General features: G+C 45.7%; 1 protein-coding gene across 4 annotated transcripts in view; it reads right to left on the reverse strand.

The window, feature by feature from the left end:
* Positions 1-18,774, reverse strand: part of WDR25 (WD repeat domain 25) — an 825,376-nt gene that overhangs the window by 612,753 nt on the left and 193,849 nt on the right. The window lies entirely within an intron of this gene.

The following is an 18,774-nucleotide window of genomic DNA, read 5'->3' on the forward strand; positions in this document are numbered from 1 at the left end:
TATTATTATTATTTTTTTTTGTTTTTTTTTATAGGAATTTAAGACTTTCTTTACAGAACTTAAGGAAACCTTGGAACTTTGAGTGACTGCCAAGACTTGTTAAAAAGAACCAAGAATTGTGTTTTCTATAAACACTTATTGAATTCAGAAACAGGAGAGGATCCTGAGAAGCCCGAGGAAGATCTGGGTGAAATCACTGAGGGCGGGGCACTCTGCCTAGTTTTCTTTTATGTTTTTCTAAGTGGAAGGGCCAGTTTAGTGGATAGGTTTGGACTGAGGAAGATTTTTTCGTCTAGACTATTGACGAGCACCTTAGTTATAGTTTTGATAGGGGTGGGAAACCTGAGGGGAAGGGAAGGGCCATCGCTCTTGGTATCCGACACTGGGGGTGGAAAATCGAGGGAGGATCACCTGGGTGGAGGGTCCTTGAGGAATGAAAGTGGGGTGCCCTTAGGCAAGACATTTTATCCCCCTTTCCCCATTGACGATCAACCCAACCCATCCCTGAATTTTATAGGTCATTGTAATTTAGCTTGCCTTGTTTCCCCACATGCAACACCTGACAGTACTGGACGAGGAAGCAGCAGCTAAGAGCAATGAAGACTACACTCTTACTACTCCGGTAATGGGATAAGGAAAATGCCTGCTAAGAGCTGTGAAGGGCAGGCATGTCCCCCTTTGATTGTGGTCAGGCAGGGCTAATTGGACAAGCACACCTACAGCCTGTCAAGGGGCTGCAGGTGTATAAAAAGGAGACCAGCCTAGCAGCAAAAGGAGCGACAGGAAAAGGAGCAGGGAGGCCGGTGCAAGCAGCAGGGGACTTTATTCGAGAAGTACACCAAGATGCAGGGAGAGGCGGTCTATGGAAGCGTGGCATGGGAGCTGGGGCTCTGTGGAGCAGACTGGGCATTGCGAAGGGAGCCATGTGGAGAGGCTGACAGTTTCCTTTGTGGTCAAGATGTTCATTTCCCTGTGCTAGGAGGTTGCCAGAGGAGTGGCAGAGAGGCAGGAATTGGAACCCCAACCTCAAAAGCAGAAGGCAGTATGATCCACACTGCTGGGAAAGCTGGGAACATGACCAGTGACTTTCTAACAAGCAAGAAACACGGTCCGCAAGCCCTGGGAACTCTTCTATTCTAAAGGAATACTTTGTGTCTGAGAGGTTGTGTGTTTAAGGGAACATGTTTTCGAAAAACTCTTAGTGCTGAGCATCACATTTAAAACAAACTAATTTAAAGGATTATTATAAAGCAGGTTGACTTGAAAGTGTGCTATCAATATAACCCATCTCTATTGAATGTTGAACTGTATGAAAACTTTAGAACTGTAGGAGTTTAAGTTCAAAAGTGAACAGAACTTTAAATGCAAGTAAAACCACTGTATGCTGAATTTTAAATTGAATGAAACTTTAACATTGAACCAAAGAGAGGTATATTGAATAACAAATTGTGTGAAACTTACATAGGACGGAAACATACATTGAAAGCAGAATTAACTAGAACTCTGAAGTTTGATCCAACACCATCAGGAAACTTCCCTGAAAACCAACAATAAAAACGAGGGCTCAAGTGTGGCTAAGAACCCTCAGACGACAAAGGATTTTTTGTGTACTGAAAGTCTTGGGTAAGGGAACTCTGAGACTTGAAACATTTATTAACTTGAGAACGAAGTCTCAAGGTGCTTTTGTGTTTGGAACTGTGTTACTTGGAACTTGGGGATGGGAACCTCGAGTATTGGTTAAAAATGTACGTCATGAACTTAAAAAAGGTCATTTTGAGACTTTTGTTGGAACTGTTTTATGCTTGGGAAGGGAGCTGAAAGGAAGCTGCGAGCTGGAAGAAGCTCAGGACTTTAAGTTGGTCAGGACTTTATGTGTTGGACACAGTTTCTTTTGTTTGCTGACACCCCTACACATTGTATAATTTGGTGAGAGGGCAAGTATAGGTTTTGGACACAGACAGATTCTTAAGTTTAACTCTGACTCAAACGTTCATTAGTTTCACTTAGGTAGGGAAATCCCACCTAGCATAGGGCAAATTAAGCCTTTTTAAATTAACAAATTATTTTGTTTTGAATTCTGAATCTGTTGTATGCGTCTTGCTTCATGATGCCTTCACATAGGAAGGAAACTCCCTTTTTAGCAATAAGGCTGGAAAGTAGTTTTCTTTTTAAGTTAAATAAAATGTCTTGACAACATGTCCTCTGGGACGAGTCTGTCTTCTGGCTTGCCACACTACATTTGCACATACTTGGGGAACAATACAATAAGCCCAGCTCTGGAAACGTGCACAGTGAAAGGGTAACAAACCGCATTGTGTGGTGCAGGAATTTGGAGCCATTACCCCATAAAAGATATGTAAAAAGAGGAATAAAAGTTTTCAAAAGAATTGTATAAATGCGGCACAACAAACCTGCGGTGCCAGCTCAAAGGAAATTGGCTAAACATTGAACATCATCCAAGCTTAAAGCAACTTCTATGCTGGATTCAACTCTGGTCAAATAAACATCCAACTCAATTCAAAACAGCTTTCTTACAGATCGTAGGAAGCACAGGCAGTATATCTTTAGCTTGCGTAAATCATGTCAGGGGGTTGCATAGCCAAACTGGCATAGGACTTCTGGGTGTCTCCAGAAAACATAAGGGACATTACCAAAGAGGTTGTCAAAGTACTGTATGGTAGCTGCATGCTCCAAGAAATGATATGCAAATCCTACGAGAGCCAACTTGAGAAGGATTACCTTTTATGTAATGCAGACACTTTGGATGGGAAACATGTGAATTTGATGCATCCACAGTTAGCATTCAGCCTGTACTTAAAGTTTCAAATAAGCATCTCAGTGTGACCTCATTTACAAAAAGGTGGAATCTGGAGAGTAGTGAGCACTGCCTCTTTTTGCCCGCTTGGGTATAGACATGATATAAATGCCATATTATAATTGTGTGGTCAGTTGAACAATTTGTATTTTTGTGCCCCAAGCAGCGAAGCAGAGACATTGATTGAGCAACCACAATGTCTACAGTCTCTGAGTAGCTACTATGTTATGTAGATCGTCTCTAAGCTTTGATTTGATGTTTGCTGTTTCAACCTATGTATCTAGAGCATGTTTGTGAAAGGAAGAGAACAGCGAAATTCATTCTTTAAGCTGAAATCATTCAGCAACGCCTGTTGGGAATGACCTATATGCATTGTGTACATGTTCAGTAGAATTTAAAGTCAAGGAATGATGTCCTATACCAAAATAAATAAGCATGAACGTTTGATTAAAAATGAGTGTAACTTATACTGATCTTGATTAGTGGTGATTTTACAAAGTTGGGTGTGCTTTATTGGATGTATTTTGTTGTACTTTTTGTCGAAATAAAGCAACAGAATGAATGATGAGGGGAGCACTGCTGGAGATCGATATAGAACAATGCTTGGGTATGACAAGGCAATTCAAGGCTTTTAGTAGAGGTGCACAGTGTCCTCCCTCCATTCACTTCTGCGCAAAGGAAGGGCAATTTGGGGAGACTGAGGTGGCAGATCTGGAACATAATAGAGCTATAGTGAGGACAGCTGCAACACCAGGAGTTTTTCAAGCATCAGGTTTCTGGTGCACTGGAAAGGGGAGGTGAAGCCAGATAAACGTTTCCCAATATAGTAGCAGATTGGAAATCCATGTACTTTAGGGATCTCAGCAATTCAAGCCTAGACACAAGCAGCTCCACATTTTTGCAAGCAATGCCTTTCTGAAAGCAAAGAGCCTGGTGACGGAATATGCTTTCCCACCCTTCGTAATGATTACATGGATCCTAGTGAAGGAGAAACCGTAAGGCGTGAGACTGGTGTTGGGCACCTCTTGCTTGATGTTGTAAGGAGGGGTTCCGGCTCTTCAGGTCCTTCTCTTCAGGATTTACCCAAACCATTTGCACAGGGTAAAAACCTTTGAGTTCCAACAGGAGATAGACAACTCCGGCACGTGTGTGGCCTGGAATTACAATCACATTGAAGAAAGAGGAAGTAGTCATGCTAAGCATTGAGGTCAGGGTGGTGTAGAGAGGACGGAATCGACTACATGACCCACGTGATATTAGGTGTTCAAAATATCTATTGAAAACTACTGAAAAAGGCCTTGGTTGCATAGAGGGGCAGTTCACATAAAGAATGTTTCTCTCTGCTCAATAACCAAGGAAGTTAATGCATATCACTCACCACTGCATCTTTGTTAGAACTACCTTATACCAACAACTAGCAGCAATCTCTATCATGAATGTGAATTACAGAAACATACAAGATAGTCATTTTCTGTGGTTGTCCTTTAGTGTCAGGTTCATCCACATGGAAGGTAATTGCCTTCATAGGGAATTGTATTGAATTGGTCAAAGGGAGAACATTTGTGATTTCCATCTCCTACTGCACTGAGTAACAGGACGCAGAGTTTCAAGTTAAATGAACTCCACAACATTTAGAAATAAAGATCAAACAGAGTTAAAATTATGATCCCTTAACTCGAGGATCCTGTAAATAATATGAAAAAGCTGCACAGACGTCAAACAAATGCCCCAACGTGAAATACGTGAGAACACAACTTCAGATACAAGAACATTGAAGTCGGCGCTTCTAATGAAAAATGGACTTTGTTTTTTTTTTATTACGTGTAAAATGTGCTTAAAAATAAATAAATCTTACTTTGATTTCCCCAATTAGGATTCTTGTTGTTTGATATACTGGAATACATGGAAAATACAATGCTTAATCATTAGCCAAATATTTAATCATCAGCTGCTGCAAAACAAGGTATTACATCTATTATAACCTTGTAGGTAACGCTAAACACTAAACAAATTGGTAATTAATTTTTTTTTCGATCCAAGTTGTTTATATTTAGCATCTGTTCAATATAAAATGCTTAGCTCCTAAGTTCACTAGGAAACGTTACCAGATTTGGGCTCCCAAAGCTTTTGAAATCTTCTTTTATTGTGTACAAATACATTAACACGGTTCAGAATTACCCTAATGAATTCAAGTCGATATGCCTTGCAATGCAAGTGCTTTAGGCTCACATCGTAATACATAAGACATCAACCATATACTGCACTTTAGTGAAGCTCTCGGATGGCGAGGCTCTGGGGCCTGCTCACACATTGGGGCCTGCCTGTGAGGTACACCCGCCAGGGTCAGGGTCATTGCTGCTGCTCTTTGTCTGAAGGGAAGGCTCACCCTATGGGCACCGACCATATTGCTTGGGAGGGCTGAAGCTCTAGTTTCTGCACGTGTGCAGTATGTTGTGCAATCTCAGTTACTTCTTCAATGTGTACACCACACCAGTGCCACCATCTGGTTTCCACAATGGCTTTTAATGGCTCAATGTTTCCAGGACCATAGTTCACCTCTGAGATCTGCTTATCCTTCTGATATTTTGTCCTGTGGACATCTGCCTCTTCATTCCTGTTGCCATGTGCTGGTTCTTATTTTCACATCCCACAGTTCAGTTAAAACCCTTTCCCTGTACATTTTTTCTGTCTTTCCAGGCTTTGCCTGTGCAGTATCTCTAGTTTAACATCCCTGTTTAACATATTGCCTACAAACTGTGACTCTTTACATCTTACTCTGTCTTTTTCCTCTGATGGGGAGACTGGAGAATCTACACATTGGGGTGAGCATCTGGAAAAGCAATCATCTCTAACTGATGCGATGAATCTAGCAATGTCATCACTCTCTCCCCATATGGCTGGGGGAAGGCAGCCGGTACCTGATCCGTACCCTCTGGGTGGCTGACTCATATGCTGGTAGACAGCCCTTATGCAAGGGAAGGACACTCACTGGTAGGAACATGGTATCCCCTTTCCGCTCAGGGTATGACATCAACCCCTGTAATTCCCAATCCTGTATAGGCCTATTGCAAAGTAGAACCAGACCATCCAATTTGCGCTGACAATAAGACTGGCTCCTAAACCTTTAGTAAAAGGACTGGGACGAGGAGGAGCACACGAGAATTGCTGAGCGTTGAAGCCACAGAACCATATATGTACTCTTTTTGTAGAATTGATCCGATAGGAACGGGGCATTTAAAAACCCTGCACAGCGAGTAAATCCACTTCTCTCGAGACGAGTCGCGAAGCGAGGAAGAAGCCAGCTGTAGCGGGGAGCAAGAGAGCTCCAATCGGCAGCATCACACGAGGCTCATAGGTCAAAGGTATGCCGCACAGAGGCCGGCAGCAGGAGAAGCTGTGGAGAGAAGGCCGAGGCAGGTCGCCAGAAGAAGGAGGAAGCATCCCATTGGAAGAACCGCAGAGAACGCTGAAGCAGCCACGAGAGAACGGTGAGCCTAAAGAGGGGATTTGGGATGCTGGGGTGCTTCGCGGCATATACCGCACATCGATAAGACACAGTAATACTGATGGGGCGATCCCGAGCTGGGATGCCGAGTACAGTACTAATTGAAGGGGATGAAAGAGGGCAAAGACCCAGTGCCTCAATCAGTCAAACTGTTACATGTGAGAAAGTCCTGGCAGTAGAGTATGCCAGGCAATCTGTTTTGCGAGTCTGGGACCTACACGCACAATTGAGAGAAGAAAGTAAGAACGTCCTAGCAGGAGAGTATACAAGGTGAATTGATTGAGAGTCTGGGACCCGCACCCAATGGTGTGAAATCCAGGGGAAGGGAACCACACCCCCTAGACTGGAAAGTTACATACTGTGGAAATGAGAGAGAACGGGAAGAACCATACCCCGCTCTGCACTGTGAACTGCAAGGTGCCTGAGGAACTTGCGGGAAGGGAAGTACCTCCGGAGAAATGTGATAGTGAACCATAATGTACCTGGGAAACTCAGGGGAAGGGGACCCCTAGCCCCCTCCTGAGAATTGTGGAACTTTGATTATTCATTTATTTTTGTGCTTTGTCAGAACTTTTGAAAAAAGTACAAATGGCCAATTGAAAGACTTCATACCTTTTCACTTTATTTTTAGTTTAGCATCTAAGGGTGAGATTAGAATTTTGGACACAGGATGGAGAACTCTTTACTTTTGGACATTCTGACACTGCCATCCTTTAGTTTTGTTGAGCCTGGGAAACCCCTCATAGCGATATGGTGAGGTAGGTCTTTTTCCAACACTCTTTTTACTTTAATTTAAAAAAGTCTATAACAACCACCACAATAACCCTGTGTTCGAGCCTTACACACAATTGTTTACAGTGGCCATACCTCTTAACGTGGTATTCTGACGTGTTCACTTGCACATCTGCAAGAAGTTGCTGGGAGGGCGAGTAGCATTGCTATACTCCACGCATCCCCACTGACCTTGCGCATCTGTCTCATTCTCCCTCTTGCACATGTGTTGTTCCCCCTCATTCTCGTTCCACCCTGCCCACGCCCCTCCCTTTGCAAACTAGGCCCCGGTCCCCCAGTCCCAGCACTGCTCCCATGCAACTATCCCCGCTGCCCAGGCATGGCCTAGCGCACCCCTCTCTATGTTGCCCCCAACGCATTAACTCTCTGCATTGATCCCCACGCAACGTGACCCAGCGCTGCTCCCACACAACCTGTGAAAACGTTTTACCAAGTTGTCCGCCTCACATTTCTGACCCGTCACAGAACCCTCTAAACCCTCTAAACAGTGGTAGAGAAAAGAACACTATTGGGCTACGGAAAGCCTGGAACTGTTACGAAAGTTACCTACGAAGACAGGGGAAGGGAGCCATTCCTCTGATCTCAACTGGAACTTTTTTTGAAACTAGACATCCAGGCAAAGGGAGTAATTTCCCCTGGACACAATGTGATCTTTGTTGTTAATAAAATCCAGGGTAAGGGAGTCATTCCCACTGGACACAGTAGTAACTTTGGTGAAACCATTATCCAGGGGAACAGGGGTATTCCCCCTAGATCCAACTTGAACATTACCAGAGAAGCCAAAGGAAGGGAATCCTTCTTTGTGGCCACGTCTGGAACTGTGTGCAAACCAGGAGAAGGGGAAGGTAGTCGTCCCCCTGGTATCCACTGGAGTCCGGAAGAGACTTTCTTTTTAAAACACCAGGAGAAGGGAGTCATTCTCCTGGTGAGGGAAGTTTACTTTTGATTAAGACTATTTAGTTGTAGTGTACGGGACAGAGGTAAGGTCTTGACTCAAGACAGTGCTTCCCTTACTTACGGACATTCTGACAGACCCTTTAGTTTTTAGATTGTTGCAGGGAAACCCCTCAGAGGTAGGGATAGCTAGGTTTTGGGAATTCAAAATTTAAAAGTCTTAGTCAACCACCATGACACCTCCTTGTCAGTTGCCTTCTTCTGTACCCTTACAGTTTACAGGATTATTTTACATGAGAAATTTCTATGCTCAAGTTCCTTGTATTAAGCCCAAAGTAAAATGAAGGGCCTTTTGATAGGACTGTCTGTTCGAAACCGGTCAGATTTCTGTGATAATATAAAGAGATTTTAGGAACACTAGAAAGAAACATGTCCAGACCTATGTGAGAGGAATGCTTAAATGTATGGTAAATTACAATGACAGAATGTGTATAACCAGGTTCTACAATACCTTAGAAATTGTTTATTTTTTAATAGTTTGGCATGAATGTGAATGAAGAATCGATTGAGAGTGGTTTGGGAATGGAGCAATGCTTGGCTGTAGGTGAGTTTCAGGGCCGAATGATATCCTAACAGTAGAATCTTAGTGACGAGATTAATGTGAGAGATGCATATTCTCCCTCTTTGTTCAATATGATTTGATGTCAAGAATAACATTTTATTAACAAAGTACAATAGTACTGCCCATAGTTTGTGATTTACCAGAGAGTGACTACCAAACAAAAAATTATGTACAATACCCTCTTTTTGTGTGATGCGCTGTAATGTCCAGGAAGATGGTGGGCCGATTTTAATCGCCGGACTTTTAGTTCACTAAAACCAAGCCTGCATGTATATTGAAGCCAAAGGGCCAATATCCCTATATGGTATTAAGTGATCTGGAGGATGAAATACCTGCTGCATTATTTGGCCTTTACTCATAGTCCTTCAGTGCATGTTTTTGCCAGCATGAGATATCCATAGTGTTTGTACATGCTCAGACGTCAATCCATTTTAGGAGGTGCCGCATTTCCTTTTAATACATTGCCTTATTCAACATTGTAACTTTCAGCAGTTTCTAAACTATTTTCATTAACCAAATGGGTTTTTAGAATTCCTTTTAATGCGTTTGGATGTGCATTATTTATGCACATTTTCCTTCTTTCCTGACGTTGGTTATGTCCTTCAGGACTCACCTAAAAGCAGTAGTACAGCTACATTTTGTTTTAAATACTATTGGCATTACAAACTTTTTCAAATAACTGCAGGAACTCTTAGCAATCTGTGAGTGGAAGTCCTCCAAGCCAGTTTGCCACAGGATTGAAGCTGGTGCTATATTAACGAATCTCTGGGGCAACAGCAAGCCTGCAGGATCCATCCTCTTCTGCCCTTTGGGAGCCACATGGGCAGCACCAGACCGGCCCTGTACCTGTTGGCTGGTGTGGCAAGTCAGAATCAGAGACAGATAACTCATTGGAGTTTGCAAAGTGATTGCTTTATTTTGTGTTAAAACCCTATGCTACCCTTATGCTTCTGGTCCCTATGCTAAGAGAAAGAAAAGAGTTCAAAGGGATGCAGTCAGGATGTTGTACAAGAGGAAGTCTGCCTGTCGTCTAAATACCTAAACTTACATGATCCTGGTCCCTACCACTGAAAAGGAAAATATCTAACATAAACACAAAAGATTTCCCAAGCGCCTTCCACCCAAATGACAAGATCTTGGCTGGTTTCTGACCCCCCACTGTGTACTGTCTCTGGATTAGACAAGGGTGCTCGCTCTCAATAAGGATCCCCTTCGATCAGCAGCAAATGTCTCTGGAGTTATCCTTCTCTCTGTAGTTTAAGAAACTTTTTTCACTCTTCTCAGAGCTTCCCACCCGATGTCCAAAAGAATAGAAAATGTGTCTAAGCCTACTGGCCCGTATATAGTTCAAATCTAGTATGCCAAACTGTTTCTGTCAATGGGCCACATTACAAGGCTGCCGTCGGACCTGTGATTTTACCGGCCCCCTCGTATGGGCAATTACCGGGTCATGACGATTTTGGCGGACCCGGCAATTGCCCATTCGCGGGCTGCCGGTAATAATGGACTCCCCATCCCCATTCGGCCCCATGGGGCTGAATGGGAATGGGGAAGGTGGTAGCACCGGTACTGTTTATAATGGTACCGTTGCTACAGTCCTGTTCTGCTCACGAGTGCCGGTACGGCCACCAGGTCACACCTGGTGGCTGCAAAGGCATCTGCGAGCAGAACTCGTAGTATGGCGGTACGGTAGCAATACCAGCACCGTTGTTGCCTTACCGCCATACTTGTAATGAAGCCCAATGCCTCTATATAACTGAGCCTCTTTTGGGGCATTTTGGGGCCCTTTTGGCTCCTACCCCTGCTCGGGATTCACACCCCCTTCAGGGGTCGGTTGGATGACGGCCCATTCTGTACCGAACCGATTCTGACCCCGCCCTTGGGCCTCGATTTTCACACCTCTTTTTGAGGGTATTTGGTCATTCAGCTCTTCACTCTCTCAGCCCCTCTTGGACTTCCAGCCCCTCGGGCTATTCGCTCTCTCACCCCCTCTTGCGGTATTGCCTGGCCTGTTCGTCCACCTCCCGGGACGCACCTTGTACCTGGTCACCCTTTCATAAACCCCATGCCAAAAGCATAACATACACCTGCAAGAGACTGCAACAGTCTCCTGATCTGCAGCCCTGGTCTTCAGTGGCACAGAGCAGGTTCAGAGCTCACGGGTTCCCTGTTTGACAGCTGCTGTGACAGTCAAATCACTGGTGTGCAGATGCTGCATTGAATCTGCACTTCTGTTCCCAAAACACAATTATGACAGTTACTATACTGGTGGCAGTTGTACATTTTACAAATAAGTTATCCCTGAGTTTCGGGTATGGTGGCTAGTATCCCTCATAATTATTAAAACTACATCTGATTGAGATCGAACCTGTGTCAGCACTGTGAGCCTAGCTTTACTGTGGAAGGGATATGTTCTGGTCGGACAGCCTGTCCCAGGCAGCCTCACAAGACCAGCCACAGACTGACTGAATAGCAATGCCTCTGTTCGATCCTTTCTGAGGTCATGTAAAACTTCTCTCCAGCCCTGGAAGCCTTCTGCAGGGTGTGTCCTGGGAAACCAGACTCAAAGGTCACAACCAACACAAAAGGACTAGCCTCACGCCTGGGTATTAGCAAAGTGCCTTTAATGCTGTAGGTATGAGAAGGGGCAGGGTTAGTGCCAACAGAGGGAGCTCAGCACAGATGGGGAAGGGCCCCACCAAATGGTTTCTCTCTGTACCTTATCTTTCCTTCACGTCTCTTCCACTTCCGTTAGCACAAAGCACTTTGAGTATGCTGTCAAAAGAAAAGACCACTTGTGTCAAGGACAAGGTTTGGACGCCTTAAAGCATGCTTGCTTTTGTCCAAGTACCTGTGGGCTTTTGCCTACAAAAGAGGGGGTCACCCACTCCTCCTTTGATTGATCTCTGGATTTCAACCGTTCAAAAATGTTTTGGGCCCTAGACCAGTGCTTTCCAAAGTCCTCCAGTTGTGAGATGTAGGCAGGTGATCCAAGGCGGAGGCAGGCTCTGCTACCTAGCCATCCCCATTGGTGCTGAACTGTTGCTGGAGCAAGACCTGCCTCTCTGCCAGCTACTCTGGTACTTAGGACTTCACTGATGGTGAAGGACTCCTGCAGGTGTTAGGCAGGCTCCCCCTGGTTGGGAAAAAGAGAACAAGGACTCATCTTGTGCCTGGATTGTGACTCACATTAAATGAAGAAGCCAGGCAGCTGGTCTCCTGCATTTCAACTGCTTTTAAATGTATTCAAACAAACGGAACCTGTGGTGCTGCTTTTGGCACTTTGTCAAACTGTTTGGACCACTGTTGCTACATCTATGAACCAGTTTGCTGCCGCACCCCATCCACTGAGCGTGTCGTTGCCTCAGCTCAAACCAGAAGCACGTTGCTATGCAAGAATTAAAACTACTGCGTCTCAACCAAGAGCCACAAACCCACAGTATTTTCGTCTTCAACCCTTGAATGAACCTGAGTCGGACCCTGATGGCCCGATCAAACTGCCACAGGCCTCACCTTCGAACTCTATTCAACGCCTGCTCCCAGTCTGTGAATCATAACAACGGGGGTACTGCGAACCAAGAGGCCGAAGAGTGTGGGAAGCAGAAGTTCAGCCACCAGGAGAGACACTGCCCCTGCGGATCCACCACAGACAGAAGGCAAGCAAGCAACAGTGGGGAATCCACAAGGCCCAGACACTGCTGCAGAACAGATAAAAAGGGAAGCAGGTGGCAGGGGAGGCGCAGAGGGCCCAAGCCAGTGGGACAAAAGTTGGCAAACACAGAAAAGCACCATATACATGGTCTGGGACCCCATGGCAAAAACCATAGCGGACTGCTGCGGCATTGAGAGTGCTCATCATAGTCACAGTACCTGACAGGAAAGTATACCAGGTGACGCAAGCACAGAAATAGTTGTTCATTATTGGAATACCTGGTAGCGAAGCCGCCCAGGTAGTCAATCAACAAAACAAGCAAAGAAGCAAGAGAAGCCAAATACCTCTTCTTCGGAGCAGTTCTTGAAGAGAAGAACAAATCAGGGGGGAGGGAGTCATCCCCTCCAGTCTTTGTACACTGAAGGAAGAAGATCCCCTCTGGTAGTTGTGAACACTGAAAGAAAGCCAGGGAAGAGAAGACCTTTTCCTAGACACCTTACCATGAACTGGCAAACCCCTTGGTCCAGAAGGACGGAGGCTTCCATCTGGACCTCATAGAAACATTATCTTTAGTTGACTATATGTGTTAGGACTAGGTTTGACATGACAGTGGACTTTTATGATTTGTTGGACATTCTGACATTCCCTTGGTTTATCATTTGAGGCAGGGAAACCCCTCTTAGCAATAGGGGTAGATAGGTTTTCCCTTTTGATGATACCAACAGTCTATAACCAAAAACATGGCACCTTTGTGTCTTCAATTACTTCTGCAGCCTTACAGTTGCTACTGTTTCACATTCACACCCCTCTTATATAGCCTGCCCTCGGCCAAGGCAACTATAAAAGGTGAAGGAGGTATATCTCTTACCTGTGCCTCATTCACCTTAATATTGGGATCACTCTTATTTTGTAGCGGTGTGAGCACTGAGTACGCGGTTTAGGCACTACTCATGCTTTTACTTCCACTGAGCAGAAGTAATTTCATCACAAATACCCAGAGTCCTTGATAGGCAATGTCTTGCTACTCATGAGGGCCAGAAGAAATCCCCTTATCTATTTGGCTGCCTCTGGGAATTTCTAGGTGTATCCTAACCAGGGACCCGTAAAAAGCAAGAAGCGGTGGCTTTCACTCACTCAGATTTCACTAAAATTTCCGTTCATGTCTTTATACTCCTTGCCCTGATGTTCCCTCCTTCCTTCTACTCTCCACCCTTATCTTCCTCCCACTCTCTTCCTCCCTCTCGCTTCCTCTCTTTGCCCCTTCAATGTTCTTCCATCTACTGATACTCTCCCTCGGCCTCCACCACTCTCCCCTCTCTGCTCTACTATTCTCTTTCTACTCTACTATTCCTCCTACGCCACTGTCCTACCCTCCATTGGTCACTCTCCTGCCCTCCATTCGTCACTCTCCTACTCTCCCTTCGTCACTCGCCTCCTACCTTCCCCTGTCACCTCTACTACTCTCCACTCCAATACTCTACCCTCTCTCTACTCCACACCACACCCTACCTTCTTCCACAGTCACACTCCTTTCACACTCTCAATAACCCTCACTCCCCTACAATCCCAATTAGTCACAGTCACTCACCTTTCTCATCATGCACACATTCTTACATCTAAGTAAAACTTTATCTCACCAACTAATACCGCCCTTCGGTCCACCACCTCTGACATCACCCGACATCATCCGCATTTCTTGGTTTCCTTTGTTCTGCTTTTTGCTCCTCCTCCTCCCACCATTGGTCCTGGTGCCCATCTGGTTCCCCAGGGCAATTGCTACCCTGTCCTTTCCCCCCGAGAAAGACTGTGCAAAGCTTTAAAGCACTTCTTAAACCCCAGACCTTTCTCAAATGTGGGTCTGCAATGGTGGCCCATGGGAAACGCAGTACATTTTAAAGTTTGTGCGCACATGGTCTGGTGCGGTCACTCACTGGATGGATGAATGGCTGCACAGGATTCAGATTTGGAACTCCAGTCCTAAATTGATTATAGAGCCCAAGTTAGATGTAAACCCGAGCCTCCTCTCTTTTGAGGGAAGAGCTCTTTTCTATGATATGCCCCTTTGCTGACCGGATTAGACAGACAAAGGGGCCTATCACCTAAAAAAGAGCCGGGAGCACACACACCACCACGTAACCAGCTGAAAAGGAATGATCAACAGGTTAATAACTGGGTGTGAAAGAGACTGCCACTATTGGAGAGTAGGTTTAAATGTATACCTGTACTATCGGTTCCCCTTCCCTCTAGAGTGAGGCAACCCTGTTTCTCCCTATGAAAGGTAGGAACGAGATATAGGTATTTGGGCACAGGACGATGATATATCAACAACAAAACAGGCAGAGGAAGTAAAAGACCGACCGGCTGGGAGCGAGAAGACTTACACTGAGAACATACGGAACAGGATGCCAGATCGTGCACAACATCGAGGTGGAGAGATATGCATTCATTAGGGTGAGCGGAAACCCATTCAGCAATAACTGAACGTAAGGCAGGCTGCGGGGGTAAAGCTGCATACCACCCGACACAGCAGTAAGAAGGAACGCTTGCCCGTACCGGTGCGAGGTTCAGAGGGGAGGGCGTGACAACGCATCAGCAAAGTGTTGAGACGAGCCGGGCGGGATGTGATCGTGAAATTGAACTCAGAATAGAAAAGATGCCAGCATGCTTGCCGAACAGCAAGGCACTTCATCGACTTGAATGCCAGGAGGCTGCGATGGTCTGAAAACACAGTCACACAGTGATGTGCACCTAACAAATGATGTCTCCACTCAGAAAACGCCTCTTAAAGGGCCAGCAGTTCTCGCTCCGTGACTGGATAGTTCATCTCATACAGGGTCAGTTTCCTGGAATAGAAAGCTATGGGGTGCCCTTCCCCTGAGCCAGGACAGCACTGTGATAACACCGCCCTGAGGGCAGAACCAGAATCGTCTGCTTCCACCCAGTAGGGTAAGAGAGGATTAGGATGTTACAACACTGGCGCTGACGAGAAAGCCGCTTTCAAGGCATCAAAGGACTGCTGAGCCTCTGGATTCCAGTGGAAGGGACGTTTGGAACTAGTCAAGGACGTAAGGTGAGCCGAAATGGAGGAAAAAGAATGTATAAAGCGCCTATAGAAATTAGAGAACCCCAAGAAAGATTGAAGAGCCTTGATTGATGTAGGAACAGGCCATTCGAGTACAGCCTTGACTTTTGAATGACTCATTCGTATGTGTTGGTCGGTTAGGTTGTATCCCAAGAATTCAACTTCTGTGGAATTGAAAACACATTTCTCCGCCTTAACGAGCAGATGATGGTCCCACAACCTTTGGAGCACTAGACAGACGTGCTCCATGTGAAACTCCTTCGAGGGAGAATAGATAAGAATGTCGTCTAGATAGACCACCATAAACCGATCCAAATAATCATCGAACACGTCGTTCATAAAGGTGGAAGGAGCATTGCGTAAGCCGAAGGACATGACTTTGTATTCAAACAGACCATAGCGGTTTCTAAAGGCGGTCTTCCACTCATCTCCTTTTCTAATACGCACAAGGTTGTAGGCTCCACACAGATCCAATTTAGTGAATATTGCTGAAGACCCCAGTTGGTCTAGTAGCACAGAAATAAGCGGCAAGGGATATTGATTTTTCACTGTGAACGCGTTCAATGCCCTATAATCAATGCAAGGTCGAAGGTCGCCCTCCTTCTTAGGCACGAAGAAGAGGAGCGAGGCCGCAGGAGACCTGGATGGTCTGATGAACCCAATAGCCAAGGACTTCTAAATGTACTCTTTTAGGACTTTATCTTCTGGGAGAGTGAGAGAGTACACCCTTCCCGACGGAATCTTGGCACCGGGAACCAAATCAATTGGGCAGTCATATGGTCCCATGAGGAGGCAGATGTTCAGCAGACCCTTTGTCAAATGCATCCCAAAATGTGGAATACTCCTGAGGAATGCCCTGCTCCAGATTAGACGTAATAGCACCAATGAGAGCAATGGAAGCCACTATGACATGAGAGGAAGACTCAGGGCACACACTCGTATTATGGAATCAAGACTCATTGCATATCAGTGATTGGATTGGAACTGCCCTTTTTGGTCAATCGATAGCCAGATTATGATGCTGTCAGATGCACTGTTGAATTACTGAATGGAGCGAGTTGACTCGTAGTGTAAGGGATGAAGTCTTCCTACCAATGCACCTGTCCGATTGTTGAAGTGAACCACCAGAATGGTCTATTAGTGAGAAGGCAGGAGACATAGGCGCTGCAGGTCGAGGCTCAGGATTTGCAGGATGAGGCACCGAAGACTGTAAACAAAGCGAGCTATCAGTACCAAGCAGACTGTGCAAGCCACAACAAAACAGTCAGAATAGGTATAAACCACTGACCTGCAATTTCTAGAATTAGTGCATTAACAAGGTCCTGTGATCCCGTGATAGCATACGGTGCAGGTCGCTGTGGTCTTCTCTGTAACAAGAAAACCAGAGTTGTGAGAAAAGAATCGTAATGGACTAAGTTGACTATACATACAAGGCTAAAGTCTTACCATATTAGACTCCTGTCCAACAAGAAGGAAATGTTCAAAGGCTGCAGTAGAACATGGCTCGTAGAATCCAAATGTAAGTAGAAAAAGTCCACACCCTCACCCAACGGCACACAGAGGCCTGAGAGTTCCAGTACACAACTGGCAGTCACTAGTCCATGTATTATTAGAGCAAAAACAAACAAAGTTCAAGATCCCAAAATCCACGGGTGCAGTTCATCAGGAAATCCAAACAATCCGGGTCAAAACGTAGCGGGCAACAAGATGCAAAAACCGCAGGCTGAGAATATCCAGAGACAGTCCGTAGTCGAGAAGGTAGCCGGCGGCGCGTTACCAAACATGATCCAGGCAAGCACAAAGGCAGTCTGGGTCATATAAAGAAGCAACAAGGAAAGGAAAGCTGGGCAAAGGGAGGTTAGGAGGAGCAGGAAACAAGGCTCAGGAAAGTCAAAAACAGAGTTACGAAGAATCCAAAACACCACCGATAAACTTTCAGAAGCACCGGCAGAGTCAACGGGAGGTGCTTAAGAAGGATTTCATGTGAAAGAGTTCCGTGTTGACCTAAGCAAAAGGCGGGACAGACAACGGTGTACAGGAAGCCAGCGTTACCATGCCAACTTCCAGGCACCTGGCTGTGTCCTCAGCAACAAACCATGTGCTCTCCTTAGAGCCCGATTAGAAGCAACAGAAAACATACCTGTCTTTTTACTTGATGAGGACACCCCTCCCCCCCTGCAGTAACGAAACGGGAAGGGGACCTGACAGATGCTGTACCCACAGATGCTGTACCCAGGGTATACATAGAATAACCCTGAATTGGGGAGTCTTGATCAAGTCGAAAGAGTTTTTCCGCATGCCCTTCCTCTGTCTGCATGTGAATAAGAGACGCGTGCTGTGTGACCAAAGGAGGTGCCGTCCACAGCGGGAACTGCTCTGGTTGTTCTTTGGACAATTCCGGGATGCCATTAGTGACAGCATAGTCATAGTCCATAAAATTACCAGTGGCACCGGAATCAATAATAGCCAAAGCTGGAATGGACACGTCCAGGGTCGGCATAAAGACAACCGAATGACTCACTGAAGTAGAAGGAGAAGCACCTTGGGAGGTCATTGAGTCCAAAGAAAACACCCCCGGTGTAGAGAGACTGTCTACTGCCGGGTTCTTGCATTTCTCACCTTTTTGATGGGTTTTTTAGGACAATTTATGCTCAGCCGAACCGCAGTACATGCACAAATTGTGCGATCTGCCGTTTTCACTTTGGGTGGGAGTCAAAGGACCACGTATGGCCCCCACCTGCATGGGCTCTGTTGCTGAGGCCAGAGGACCTGCAATATCATGTGGAAGAGCAGCAGGTGGCAGGGACCTCCGTTTCCCCTTCCGTTCGGCTCTACGAGCATCGATCTGTAGAACCAGATCCAATAGTTCTCCATATACTGTGGGGACCACAGGGACAGTCGCGAGCCATTCCTTGAGTTAATCCAAAAGCCCTTTGTATAAAACAGCCTATTTCATTTTATCTGGCCCATCCGTCTCGGCCACAAGTTGGTTAAAGAGAGTTAGATATGTGAACAACGAAGTGGTACACTGTCCGAGACTCAAGAATTTTAAGTCTGTCGCCTGAGACTTACAGCGGGTGTCAAAGACCCTGTTCATGTCTTTTATGAGTGCGTCACAGTCATACAGCATATAGCTGTTCCTTTCTAGTAAGGAATTAGCCCAAGCTGCGGCTGTGCCACCCAGGTGCGAGAGAACAAATGCTGCCTTGGTGGTTGAGTTCTGAAAGGCTGTAGGGTGATCTCTGGAAAAACATTCCCATGGGGCCAACAGAAATTCGAGTGGCCTTCAGGACTTGTGCGGAATCCTGTCTTGGATAAGAAAAGCTGGAACTGGAGGCTGTAGCTCCAGAAGTGTCGGCCCCCAAAGAGCGGGTGCTTGACACTTCCTGCAGACTATCAATCCTATGACGTA

The sequence above is a fragment of the Ambystoma mexicanum genome, chromosome 14 (assembly GCF_040938575.1).
Source record: "Ambystoma mexicanum isolate Mex_15411 chromosome 14, UKY_AmexF1_1, whole genome shotgun sequence".
In the NCBI taxonomy this organism is placed as follows: domain Eukaryota; kingdom Metazoa; phylum Chordata; class Amphibia; order Caudata; family Ambystomatidae; genus Ambystoma; species Ambystoma mexicanum.